A 12,651-nucleotide genomic window follows, 5' to 3' on the forward strand; every position below is an offset into this window, starting at 1 on the left:
TGTGGTTCCCAGACCCAAGTCAGACCTGCATTCCGACAAGACCCAGGGCGATTTGTGAACACAGAGGTTTGCGAAGCCTTGCCTCTGAGATCTTCCCCTTTTCCAAGGTTACTATACACACCAAAAAACTTCCCTGATTGTTAATTGGCTGTACCCCAATACAAAATGTTTTGAGTTTTTAAAAATTAAAATTAAAAAATAAATTTAAATTTGTAAAAAAGAAAAAAAACTTCCCTGATTGACTTGCCATAATCAAGCAGAGTAGCAGATCAAGACAGGATTCATTTATATTTTAATATGGATTTCTGATGTAATTCCACAGTGATAAGACTGTATCATTTCAATACCTTTAGACCGTGAAGTTTTTGCACCTTGTTTTATGTCCCTGGATATGTTCCAGTGTCTCCTGGTTTATAGTCTATGGGAACTTGAATAGAATTTGTATCCTACTGTTGTGTGAAAATTGTATAAATCTTAATTATGTTGAATTGGTTCACAATGCTTTTCAGGTCTACTATATCCTACTTTTCTGTCTATTCTAATAATTTTTAAGAGTGATATTGAAACTCCAACTAAAAATCTTAATTTATCTACTTAAATAATTTTAATATATAGTGGAGCTATATGTAACTTGAAGAGGAAATAACCTCTTGATGAAAGTGAAAGAGGAGAGTGAAAAGGCCAGCTTAAAACTCAATCTTTAAAAAACTAAGATCATGGCATCCAGTCCCATCACTTTATGGCGAATAGAAGGGGAAAAGTTGGAAGCAGTGACAGATTCTCTCTTCTTGGTCTCTAAAATCACTGCAGATGGTGACTGCAGCCATGAAATCAGAAGATGATTGCTTCTTGAAAGGAAAGCTATGGCAAACCTAAAAAGCAAAGACTCACTTTGCCGACAAAGGTCCATATAGTCAAAACTATAATCTTTCCGGTAGTCATGTATAGATGTGAGAGTTGGACCACAAAGAAGACAGAGCACCAAATAATTGATGCTTTTGAACTGTGGAGTTGGAGAAGACTCTTGAGAGTCCCTTGGACTGCAAGGAAATCAAACCAGTCAATCCTAAAGGAAATCAACCCTGACTATTCACTGGAAGGACTGATGCTGAGGCTGAAGCTCCAATTCTTTGGCCATCTGATGTGAAGAGCTGACTCCCTAATGCTATGGAAGATTGAGGGCAGAAGAAGAGAGTGACAGAGGATGAGATGGTTGGATGGCATCACCGATTCAATGGACATAAACTTGGGCAAACTCCAGGAGATGGTGAGGGACAGGGAGGCCCGACGTGCTGCAGTCCACGGGGTCACAAAGAGTCAGACACGACTTGGCGACAACAATGACTTTCACCATTTAAAAAAGAAAAAAGAAAAAAAAGACAGGATTTATTAATAATAAGTGTTCAAAACAGTACCACCGGTGACTTTCCCAGCACTCCCGGGGACAAACCTATCAAGGTAATTGACACCAAGCGATAGAGTTGTCATGCCTTTCACTTGGTACATCAGGGGACATGCTTTTATGTGCAAACCACTCGGCCTGAAAGCTTCCTCTAAGTGGAGCCTGGAATTAATCTTGATTCACTATAATTCAAAGCATCATCAGATTTTCACTCCTCAGAGTCAAAATGCACCCTTATCACCATGTTTTACAGCTTTGCTTGAGCTTCTGGAAGTGCCTGTTTGGCAGTGATATTTCAGAATCATCAGACCATCAAGATGTTGTACTAGGGTAGGGAATTAATCCAGGCCATTGGACTCAATTTTTTTTGGACATGTTCTAACATTTTCAGAAGATATACAGCCCAGGGAGGGGACTTGATGGTTCAAGCCTGCCTGGGAAATATTTGGTAAAACTAACAAACAGGAATGATACGGGCCCAGCACTTCTCAAATTCTATGCATACGAGTCACCCAGGGTTTTGACAGACACAGCTTCTCAGTCCCAAGTGGGGCTGCATGTTGCAATTTAACAGGCTCCCAGGTGATGCTGGTGCTTCTGGTCAAGGGACCACAGGTCATCCCTGGTTGAGAGCACAGACTCTGGGGTTGGGCAGATCTGGGTTCAGTCCTAGCTCTGCCATGGACCAGCCAGGTGACCTTGGACAAACAACCTAGTCTCTCTGAGCCTCAGCTTCCTCATCTGTAAGATGGTAAGACCCCATATTCATGGAGTTACTGCAAAGACGACATTAGATAAGCACAGGAAGATGCACCAGGGGACTTCCCTGGTGGTCCAGTGGCTGAGAATTCGCCTTGCAGTGCAGGGGACACACGTTCGATCCCTGATCGGGAAACTAAGATCCCTCATGTCCTGGAGCAACTAAGCCCAAATGCCACAACTACTGAGCCTGAGCGCCACCGCTAGAGTTGTTCCCATATGATACAATTCCACATGCCACAACTGAGGCCTGACACAGTTGAATAAATAGTTAAATATATATATCTTTAAATTTTTTTAAAAAGATGAACCGGGGAGGTTTTCACTAGATGGCAGGTATTGGCCCAATGCAGACTCATTGGGGTGGGAGCATTTTCTGTTTGTACACTGTGGCCCGCATGATTTGGTCTGATTGTCATCTTCTCCTGCTGGTTGGAATCACCGAGAACCGTCTCTTCCTATCCGTGTCAGTAAAAGGGGTGCTGGGAATTCCCTGGCAGCCCAGTGGTTAGGACTGCGTGCTTTCACTGCCATGACCTGGGTTCAGTCCCTGGTGGGGGAACTAAGATCCTGAAAACCGAGCAGTGCAGCCGGGGGTGGGGGGGGTGGGCGGGAGCAGGGAAAAACAGACACAATAGCTGGACATAGAGCAAATCTGAAGAGTCGCATTGAACAGACCTGGCTAAAATCCCCAGCTCCGTGTTATACACAAAAGTCACTTTGGAGGAGTTGGGTGGCCTTTAGAGGAGGAACAGGCAAGTCACCCTCGACACCGCCGGTAGGGGAACCTGCTTCCTGGGGAAACGATCTCGGGGTCCAGGTATCTCCTGCAGTAACAGTGGCCCCCAACCTTTTTGGCACCAGGGACGGGCTTCATGGAACACAATTTTTCCACGGAGTGAGGTAGTGGGCGAGGGGCGGGGGCTTAGATGGTTTGGGGATGAATCAAGTACGTGACATTTATTGTGTACTTTATATTTCTATTATGATTACATCAGCTCCCCCTGAGATCATCAGGCATTAGATCCCGGAGGTTGGGGACCCCCGTCATACAGGGTGGAGCTGAAGTGGGATGTCGTGTCTGCCCATCTGTGGTGAGACCCTCATGTGTGGGGCTGACCATGCGCTGGCATGCCAGTCCTGGCCCTCTGTGACTCTGATACTAAGCTCCTTACAGGCGCCCCAGCTCGCTGGTCTCTATGTCAAGGTGACCCTTAGGCATCTGGGCGCTCAACTGCAGCAGCTGTCCGGGGTGCCCCGGCACTGGTCTCCTGATGGGATGACAATGCCATGCATGCAATGCCCGCAGCCTTCTAGAAGGCTACACAAGAGTGGTATTAGATCTCAGGAGTATGACTGCAGGGTCAAACCTGGGCTCAGGTGCTGAGCAGGCGGTCAAACCACAGATGAGGGAAGAAGGCAGCAGTTCACCCCTGGTCCCAGCGAGAACCTGGGAGAGGCTCCTCATTCTGAGCCGTTTCCCATCTGGCATGGTGGTACAGTGCCTCAAAGCCGGCATCCATCAGGACTTGTGGACCCTGATTAGTGATTCTGCCCTGAAACACTGGGGCAGCCAACTGGTGGCTTTGAAATCCACGAACTTTTTTTAAATCTGTGAACTTTTAAGTGATGTTACGGTCTCTCTCACTCTCACTCTCTCTCTCCAATTCCTGGGTCGGGAAGATCACCTGGAGGAGGGCATAGCAACCCACTCCAGAATTCTTGCCTGGAGAATCCCATGGACAAAGGAGCCTGACAGACTACAGTCCAAAGGGTTGCAAAGAGTCAAACACAGCTGAACAACTAAGCATGCACACACACAATGTCTCTCTACCAGCAGACTGAGAAATCAACCAGCTGGCTTTGTGCATTTTAACCCTCTGTTAAAACCACAGGCGATTTCCCTGGTGGTCCAGTGGCTAAGACTTCGAACTCCCAATGCAGGGGGGCTGGGTTTGATCCCTGGTCAGGGAGCTTAGATCTCACATGCCACAACTAAGGGTCTGCATGCCCTAACTAAAGATCTAGCATGCTGCAACAAATACCCAGCACAGACAAATAAAATGTTTCTTAAAAAATAACACCGCAAAGGGTGAGGTCAGCCCCCTCAGACCAAAAAGATATCTGTGGGCTTGGGTGATGGAAGAAGCCCTAAATGCTCAGGCCTCTGTCCCCTCACAAACACTCTTCTCGTCAAAACAATCTGGCACCTGGTGACTGTGATTTCTGTGCTGATTAGACAATGTTCACAGATGATTGGAAAGAGCATAGGAATCAGAGAAAGAAACAATCCCACCTTTGATGATTATATCCATAGGAATAAACCAGTGCAGTGCAGTGCAGTGGACAAATGAATTAATGGAAAAAAATCAGTCTCTGTTGATTGATAGATACCTGATCCAAATGGATCTTGAGTTTGTTTCCCATACGGAAAGCTTGCTGATTTTAAGCAGCAGAGTTATAATGATTACAATCTAACTTTGTTCTTAAGCTGCCCTCTGTATTGTGTCTGCGAGTGTGTGTTAGTCACTCAGTCATGTCTTGACTCTTTGAGACCCTCATGGACTGTAGCCCGCCAGGCTCCTCTGTCCATGGAATTCTCTAGGCAAGAATACTGGAGTCGGTTGCCATGCCCTTCTCCAGGGGAACTTCCCAACCCAGAGATGGAACCCAGGTCTGCCGCATTGCAGGCAGATTCTTTACGATCTGAGCCACCAGGAAAGCCCACCCCATGTTGTAAAACCTTAATTAATTAGAACTCAACCTCCTAAACTTGCTTCCCCATCATTTCCAAGGCTTACGCCACTGGGACGTAAGCATAGTTTGGCGACTTGAAAAAGAATCGTACATAGCGCATAAGTCGCTAAACACCTGGGCAGTGAGGAGCCACCTAGAAAGATGGTGACCTCAGAACATGAGAAAGCCTGAGACAGGACTTCCCTGGTGGTCCAGTGGTGAAGACTCCCCCTTCCAATGCAGGGGGCACGGGTTCAAGCCCTGGTAGGGGAATTAAGATCCCACCTGCTGCAAGGTGCAGCCAAAATAAATAAAGAGAACTCTTTAAATTTAAAAAAAAAGATTGTTTAAAAAAAGAAAACATGCTTTAGATAGATTGGGAGTTTAGGATGGACGTGTACACACTGCTATATTTATAAGAGATGACAAGGACCTACTATATAGCACAGATAAAGCTGCTCAATATTCTGTAACAACCTAAATGGGAAAAGGAATTTTAAAAATAACAGATACATGTATCTGTATAACTGAATCACTTTGCCGTGCACCTGAAACTAACACAACATTGTTTTGGGTTTTTTTTTAGTAAATTTTTAAAAGTAATTAACACATATTGTTAAGATGAGATGCAACAGAGAATGAGATGGTTGGATGGCATCATCGATTCAACGGACTTGAGTTTGAGCAAACTCCAGGAGACAGTGAAGGACAGGGAAGCCTGGTACGCTGCAGTCCATGGGGTCGTAAAGAGTCAGATGTGACTGGGCAACTGATCAACCATACATTTTGTTAATAAACTATGCTCCAATATTAAAAAACAAAAAACAGACCTGAGTAGACTGCTCCTCTGGGAGATTCGGATGAATGAATGAACCTCTTGGGAACCAGGGCTCCCCGGCCTCCCTGCTCGGCCCCAACCTGAGGTGACAAAAGAGTTCTGAAAACTCCTTTTCTCCTCCCACCTCGCCTCCGAGCTGGCCCCTGGAGGCCTCTCGCCAGGAGGTGGCGCCCCAGCCTCATGAATCGACAGCAGGAACTGCAGTGAGGAATCCAGGACACAGTCATCTGTCCCCTTGGCCACTGGCAGCCTCTCCCAAGAGTCACGGGGGGACTCTCTACCCAACCCACGCTACATTATCTGATGGCACATTAGTTCCAAGAGCGGTCAGCACCCAGCTAAGCCCATACCCTAATTCAGATCAAGCCTGGCTTCCTGGTGGCTTTGATGGTAAAGAATCCGCCTACAATGTGGGAGACCCAGGTTCAATCCCTGGGTCAGGAAGATCCCCTCTGGAGAAAGGAGTGGCTACCTACTCCAGTCTTCTTGCCTGGAAAATCCCATGGACAGAGGAGCCTGACAAGCTATAGTCTGGGGTCACAAAGACTCAGACACTACTGAGCGACTAACACACACCATGGCTCTCATTTATCAGCCCACCAACCTTGAACCCATTTTACAGATAGGTAAGCTGAGGCTCGAAGAGCACATGTAGGCTGTCTGAGGTCACACGACTCTGAAGTAACAAGAGCGGGATCTAAGCCCAGGTCTGCCTGGCTCTGTAGCCAGCATTCTTCCAATTACCCTTTTGCCCACGGTGGGGACTGTTTGTCTGAAGGCAAGCAGGAATCCTGTGGATCGGAGACTATGTTATGACATTGTGCTGGGATAGAGCCAAGGGTCTGATAGGCCAGGACTGAGGTGTGATTCTGCCTCAGGCCTTAGGAAACAGTGGACATCGGAGCCACACAGGACCATTCCTCTGGGGCCGGAGTGTCTGGACCAAGGAGTCAAGCTCCGAAATGGGTCCTGTGGGCAGATTGAGCCTGGAGCTGATGGTTTGGATGCAGGGGTCAGGGACGAAAGGAACTGAGCCTTCTTTCCCCTACCCTCCCTGCTGGCGGCTCCTGAAAGGCAACAAAGATTGGTGGCTAGAGCACAGGCCTGGCGTCGGAACTGGGCTCAGACCAGCCCGACACTCGTTTCTCTGAGCCTCGATACCTGTGTCTCTTAAAGATGGTACTTGACAATGCATGTAAAGCATGTGGCTCACCACCTGATTCAGGAGAGGCACAGGAGACGGCAGTCATCATTTTCACCTTCATCACCACTGCCATCACCATCACCATCATCACTCTTACTAATTATTCACTGTCGCATTTCTATTAACTGCCTGTCTCAGTGGGGGATGGAAACTCCCCAAGCAGCTAATGATGTAAAACCACCTCACTTGTCGAACCATTTTGCCTAAGTGTTATTTGACTGACAGGATGGGTTATTTTGGGGAGGAAAAAAAAATCATTCGAGCTCTTGAGTGCACCATCCCTGAAAGGTTTCCACGACAACGCACCCCTGGATGTTCCAGGGGGAAGGCAGCCACGTGGGGGAAGAGCGAGAATGAAAATCAGAGATGGGGAGGGGTCCCCCCACTCCTCCTATTTTTCTGGCTGTGTGCATACAGCAAGACGCTTTACACAGGTTCTTTACACCTCACCACGACCTTCAGGACTAAGCACTATTACATTTTCCAGATGAAGAAACTGCAACTCAGAGAGATTAAAACTTGCCCAAGGGGGGCTTTCCTGGCGGTCTGGTGGTTAGGACTCTGAGATTCCACTGCAAGGGGCACAGGTTCAGTCTCTGGTCTGGAACTAAGATCCCACATGCTCCGTGGTGTGGCAAAAAAAAAAATATATATATATATATATATAAACAGTGTTTCTCTGGTAGCTCAATGGTGAAGAATCAGCCTGCTGATGCGGGAGGCTCAAGTTTATCCCTGATTGGGGAAGATCCCACATGCCGTGGAACAACGGAACCTGAGCACCACGCTCTAGAGCCCAGAAGCTGCAACGACTGAAGCCTGAGAGCCCAGAGCTGTGTTCCTCCAGAGCTGCTGCAGTGAGAAGCCCGAGCCCTGGAACTAGAGAGCAGCCCCTGCTCACAGGTAGAGAAATGCCCTCGCAGCAGCAAAGACCCAGCACAGCCCCAAAAAAGCACACACAGAAGACTTGCCGTTTGGGGCCAGACAGCTCTTTGTCGCGGCTGTCCTGTGCACTAGGGATCCTGAGCAGCATCTCAGGCCTCCTTGCCCTCGGTTCCAGCAGCACCTCCCTCCTCTCCTGCTCATGACAACCCAAACCTGCTCCAGACAGAGCCAGGCATCCCAGGTGCTGACCCTGGGCTAGGTTAATAGTCATTCCGTACACATGTAGGGCACACTCCATCTGGAAAGCTCTGTCACAGGACTTGCCTCCTGGGATCCCATTCGATGGTGTGACTTTGAGGTCTTTTAACAGTGAGGATCCTGAGAACTGGGGGTGAGCCCCGTGCCTGACCCAGCAGACAGACACGGGAAATCAAGGGAAAACTCAACCGTCTAACCTCCTTGCTGGGCAGACACATCTTGCAGTACCACCTCTTCTAATGGGCAAGGAAACAGAAGGTCAGGGCTTCCCAGGTGTCTCGGCAGGAAGGAATCCTCCTGCCAATGCCAGAGACTCGGGTTCAGTCCCTGGGTCGGGAAGATCCCCTGGAGAAGGAAATGGCAACCCGCTCCAGTGTTCTTGCCTGGAGAATTCCATGGACAGAGGAGCCTGACGGACTGCAGTCCATGGGGTCGCAAAGAGTCAGACATGACTGAGCAACTAAACAAAAAACAAGAGCAAAACTGAGGGTCAGAGAGGAGGAGTGGCCCAGGGACCCCTGGGCCTGTGAGCGGCAGGGCTGGGTGGGCACCCAGTGAGTGGTCTCCAGTGCAGCCTCCAAGGGCTCCAGACCTCAAAGGTCACATTTGTTCACATGGAACCATCCAGCTCTACTTGCTCTGTGGTGTCACAGACTCGAGGATGGGCTGAGGCAGGCGAGGGTCACGGGCATTCCGCTCGGGACCCAGCATGGTAGATGTCGGGCCCTTGGTGACACATAGGACCGTGGCACTGAGGGGAGGGCTGTCACCTGTGGCTGCTGAGGAGAATGGAGGATATTTGAACGTTACATGCTGCGACGAAGATGGAAGATCCCTCCTGCCACAACCCGGAGACCTGGTACAGCCAAATAAATAAATATCTTTTAAAAAAAAAGATATTAAGGAGTTCCCATCCTGGGTCTCAAAAGACACTTACTCCTTGGAAGAATAGCTATGACAACCTAGACAGTGTATTAAAAAGCAGAGTCATCACTTTTTTGACAAAGGTCTATCTAGTCAAAGCTATGGTTTTTCCAGTAGCCATGTACAGATGTGAGAGTTGGACTATAAAGAGGTCTGAGCACTGAAGAATTGATGCTTTTAAACTGTGGTGTTGGAGAAGACTCTTGAGAGTCCCTTGGACTGCAAGGAGATCAAACCTGTCAATCCTAAAGGACATCAACCCTGAATGTTCACTGGAAGGACTGATGCTAAAGCTGAAGCTCGAATACTTTGGCCACCTGATGGCGAACAACTGACTTATTAGAAAAGACTCTGATGCTGGGAAAGATTGAGGGCTGGAGGAGAAGGGGGCAACAGAGGATGAGATGGTTGGATGGCATCACTGACTTAATGGACATGAGTTTGGGCAAACTCCAGGAGTTGGTGAAGGACAGGGAAGCCTGGCATGCTGCAGCCCATGGGATCACAAAGAGTCAGACACGACTTAGCAACTGGATCTCAGTCAGCCCCTGGAAGACACCTGGAGCCCCAAGCGGCCCCACAGGAAAACCGTGGGGCTGCGGGAAATGCAAGCAAAGCTAAGGTGAGCAGGGCTTTCTCCACCTGCCCACAGTTTTCTTCGCAAGTGTCACAGTGAAGCTATTTGAGAATCAGCTTGCAAAGCACCTGGCTCTAAATATCCTTCTCACAGGCTCCCCAAAGCAGAAACAATGCGGCACCTCCTGAGTGTCCTGCACCAGGCCCTGACCCGCAGTGATGCTCCAAACGCAGACGAATGAATGAATGAACAGATGAATGAAGACGCCGCCACCCACTTTGTCTCCCCCCATTGCCTTAGACCAGGGCTTGGCAAACTTTTCCTGAAAACGCCAGATGGTAGATATTTTTGGCTTTGCAGGCGGTACGGTCTCTGTCGCAACTGCTCCTCGGCTCTGACATGGTAGCATAAAGACAGCCACAGACCTCCAGAAGTCGGTGGGTGCAGCTATGTTCCAGTAGAACTTCATGCACAATGAAATGTGAATTTTATGCGATCTTCTTGCCATACAAACTATTCTTCTTTTGATTTTTTTTTTCTACCATTTACAGTGTAAACCCCATTTTATAGACTTTATAGCTTGCGGGTCTTGTAAACTGATGGTGGGTTGCATTTCACTTACACTTTTGCTTTTTGTTTGTCACGTTAACTATTCTTACAAAAGCAATGTGTGTGTGTGTGTGTGTGTATATATATATATATTTGTTATATAGAATAATTAGAAATTAGTAACATACAGATAAAAGTATAGTCATCCACAATTTTAACATGCGGAGATAACTACTTCTACTAGTGGGCACTTATTTCATTCAGTCTGTTGATCTATATATCATCTATATTGGTGCTCTCCAGTGTGATAGACAGGGGTTTCCCTGGTGGCTCAGCGGTAAAAGAATCCACCTGCAATGCGGGAGATGTGAGTTCGATCCCTGGGTGGGGCAGATCCCCTGGAGGAGGAAATGGTAACCCACTCCAGTACCCTTGCCTGGAAAATCCCATGGGTGGAGGAGCCTGGTAGGCTCCTGGTAGGTCCACGGGGTCACAAAGAGTCGGACACGACTGAGTGACTTCACTTTCACTTTAATTTCATGCAACAGATGTCCTTTCTGAGTCCCTGTTGTACTTATAAGTACTTATAAGTTGTTTCCAGTTTTTTGATACAAGAAACAAAATTACAGTAAACCACTTTATCACTAAACTTTAGCACCTTTCATTGTTTTAGGATAAATTCGTAGAGATTTAACTGCTAGGTCAAAGGTCAAGCTTATTTTTCAGATTTTTTGAATAGGAATACTCAGCTTCTTCCCAGAAAGGCTTTGAACATTGATATTCCCTACAGCAATTTATGAAATAGTCCATTTCCTTGAAACCTCCACAAATAGTGCTAGTTATAATAATAAAAACGAGGCCATTTTGGTAAATGAAATTTTCTATCTCTTTAACTTGTCTTTCTTTGGCAAACCTTCCTCCCTTCCATATTTACTGACCATTTTATTTCTTTGGACAGTAAAAGGGATTATCTGCATGGCTTGGGTTTTAAGGAAAAATTTCTAACATAGGCCTCATAAAGTTCTGCAAGGTGACAGCATCAGCATACCAAAGGGACTGGCAAAGCTCTTGCTTTTAGCAGAACTGTGGTTCATGCTATTTTCCAGCGATTCCTTTGTGTTACTCCTCTTTTTGGCTGCACTGGGTCTTCGTTGCCTCACTCAGGTTTTCTCTAGCTGCAGTGAGCTGGGGCTACTCTCTACCAGTGGTGCACCGGCCTCTCACTGGGGTGGCTTCTTTCATTCTGGAGCCCAGGCCCCAGAGCTCACAGGCTTTAGTAGCTGTTGTCCACGGTGTTAGTTGCCTCTCTGCATGTGGGATTTTCCCAGAGCAGGGATTAAACCCATGTCCCCTGCACTGGCAGGCAGATTCTTAGTCACTGGACCACCAGGGAAGCCCTCCTTTGTAATATTCTTACTTATTGTTTCTTTTGGTCCCTGTAGTCACAGACCACACTTGAGGGCAGGTGGTTTGTTTGGCAGTTTTTAAACGTATTCGTGCTCAGTTGGTTTAGTCGTGTCCAACTCTGTCACCCCATGGACTGTAGCCCACCAGGCTCTTTTGTCCATGGGACTCTCCAGGCAAGAATACTGGAGTGGGTTGCCATTTCCTCCTCCAGAGGATCTTCCCAACCCAAGGATCAAACCTGAGTCTCCTACATTGCAGGTGAATTCTTTACCCACTGAGCCACCTGGGAAGCCCCATTTTTTTTTTTCTTTATATTTATCTTAATTCCCAGGACTATAGTCCTGCTCACCTGATCAGAGACCGGGCTGTGTGGATTCATGGAAGGCAGGACCTCAGGGTTTTGCAAGATGCAAACAGACAGAGGAAATAGTTACCTGGTCACGCTGAGTGGGGAAACCCAAGCTGTATTCTTTCCTGGCATTTTGAATTCTGGAACAGCTATTCATCATGAGCACTGGTGAGCTCTTGTTGTTCTGATGGGTAGTTTCCTGTGTCTTTGATTTTACCATTGAATGATTGCATCCTCTTTCCAAATACCTTTAGAAAGCTACTGGGTTAGGAGTCATTCACCCTTTAGTATTATCTAGTTTTCATACAGCACTTTAATTTTTGTGAAGGCAGCTTCATCACATCTACCCTCTCACTTGTGCTCATGAAGGGGGTGTTATCACCGCTGTCTCCACTATTGAGGATCAGAGAGGCAGAGTGACCTGCCCGAGAACGTGCAGCAGGAAGCATGGCCTGCTAGTCCAGTGATCTTTGCACTGCCCCAAGGATGCAGTAGCTGGGAGCTGAGAGCGAGAAGGCCCTGAGCACTTGCACGGAGGGAGGGTGTGCGTGGGGGACGAAGGAGTCGGAGGGGGACCTTATGCTCTTCCTCCCTCCCTTTCTTAAGGAACCTTGTCTAACTCTGAATCTAGGTTTCCGGAGCCCGCGATCCAAGGCGCATGGTGCAGAGGGAGCAGTTACACACGTCCGCAGACCCCAGTATCCAGAAAAGGGGCAGGGGGCAATTAAGGTCTAGGTTAAACCAGCCTATAGAGCCTCCCCTC

Source organism: Odocoileus virginianus, chromosome 33 (assembly GCF_023699985.2).
Source record: "Odocoileus virginianus isolate 20LAN1187 ecotype Illinois chromosome 33, Ovbor_1.2, whole genome shotgun sequence".
Lineage (NCBI taxonomy): Eukaryota > Metazoa > Chordata > Mammalia > Artiodactyla > Cervidae > Odocoileus > Odocoileus virginianus.